The 2,001-nt window shown below is 28.8% G+C and overlaps 1 protein-coding gene and 1 non-coding gene across 3 annotated transcripts in view; both read right to left on the bottom strand.

The window, feature by feature from the left end:
- The window catches only part of LOC117101596 (centrosomal protein of 112 kDa-like), a 40,119-nt gene that overhangs the window by 21,276 nt on the left and 16,842 nt on the right, over positions 1 to 2,001 (bottom strand). The gene's annotated exons all lie outside the window — the stretch shown is intronic.
- LOC117101623 lies at positions 362 to 553 on the bottom strand. Its single transcript, XR_004444296.1, has one exon. It is a non-coding gene; the product is annotated as a U2 spliceosomal RNA (small nuclear RNA).

Below are 2,001 nucleotides of genomic sequence, written 5' to 3'. Positions count from 1 at the left end.
GTGTTATGTCTTTTTTTCTTTTGTATCAAAGTTGTATGTATGTATGCATGTATGCATATGTATGTATGTGTCTACATGTTTGCATATACAGTATAAGTATATATTTATATATACAAAAATACACACATACATGTTTATATATACACGTATACATATATATATATATTTATATATACATAGACACATACATATACATGTATACATATATATATATGTGTGTGTGTGATTCATCTTGTTTAACAAGATTTATATATATACACGTATATAATACATATATATATACACACATACGTGTGTGTATATATGTATGTATGTATATATATATATTCTAATTCTGACTTTATTGTATTATTTCCTCCGAAGAGGATGGGCCGATCCTGGAGGTACTGCAATACCAGGCCAACCCGTGGCCAGGACGGAGCAAGCTCCTATTCCATGGCCTAATTTCAAAAATCAGTTTAATATAGAAGCTACTCAATGAGCAGCGTTTCAGATATTAAGCTGAAAAGAACAGATACTACACATGATCTTAGCCAAAAGGCCGAGAAGCGATACCGTTAAAATGTATACTTAGTATATATATTCAAGATTGACAATACACCCAACTGGTGTCAAAATATCATATACATAGAAAGCTGGATGCAAATTTACGAAAAAAAATTTAATAATTATGATTAAATATTATTATTGCTTGTTTAGTTAATGTGTCATAATATATGTTAATATATATATATATATATAATATAAATTACGTTTTTATAAAAATGGCCATAATATGCAAATGAGAACTCAACAATAGCGAATCAACGGAAGCTAGTTCTGCTGTGTGCAACCAAGCATATCAACGTTTTGATAACGTTTCATAACTCGCTTTTCATTGGCAGCCAACAGTCAACGGGTAGCTACTAAGTTATGCGCTTTGTGTGCAACCAAGCATATCAACGTTTTTGATGACTCGCTTTTCATTGGAAGCCAACAGTCAACGAAAGCTAGTTCTGCTGTGTGCAACCAAGCATATCAACGTTAACGTTTCATATGAGGCGCCAAGTGTACATTTATTATTTAACACAATTATTTATATATAATTCATTACTTAACATATTATTGAACAGATCACCCATTATTTATATATAATGCATATACATCTAAAAGATTATATGTAAATAATTGCGTTAAGGTTTACATTATTGATATATAATTAGTTTACTGATTTCATTATATTAAAATAATGAAAGGGTAACCAAATATTATTTATATATAAGGTTACTGGTTTCATTACATATAAATAAGGAAAGGGTAACACATCATTATATATAAATAATGAAAAGTAACTTATAATTATTTATATATAAGTCCACTGATTCCATTATATATAAATAATGGAAAGTAACTTACAATTATTTATATATAATACGTTCACCGATTTCATTCCAAATATAAATAACGAATTGAATTCAAACTCATTACATATAAATAACTGCTTTTACATTTCATTATATATAAATAATAGCTGTCGCAAAACCATTATATGTATATAATGCTTGGACTTATCATGTCAAGGTCATTATATTTAAATAATGGTTTCTTACTGCCAATTTTTTTTATAAATAACCACTGAGGTCGATTGCCATTATATATAAATAATGACATCGTAGAAAGCCATGGCACATAAATAATTTGTTATGCATGTTACGAAGTAATAAATATTCACCAGTGCAGTTAAGTTACAATTAGGGCTTATTGTGTGTGGTCTACAGGTCAAGGGATATAGCAGATTATTTAATCCAGTGGTGGGCCAGAGGCGCTCTTCCACCCCCCACACCCCACTTCCTGGTCGGGGAAGACAAGTCAATTTAGTCAGGCAATAAACAAATAAAAAAAAAATTACATGTAATGTTCGTTTAGCTACCATATTGTTTCCATTGAACTATTTGTGTTAACTTTTCATCACAATAATAATAATAATAATAATAATAATAATAATAATAATAATAATAATAA

This window comes from Anneissia japonica, unplaced genomic scaffold (genome assembly GCF_011630105.1).
Source record: "Anneissia japonica isolate Jap-2015-1 unplaced genomic scaffold, ASM1163010v1 scaffold17412_len611537_cov169, whole genome shotgun sequence".
NCBI classification, from domain to species: Eukaryota; Metazoa; Echinodermata; class Crinoidea; order Comatulida; family Comatulidae; genus Anneissia; species Anneissia japonica.
Note: the sequence above shows the minus strand (reverse complement) of the source record. Positions and strands in the feature narration are given on the sequence as shown.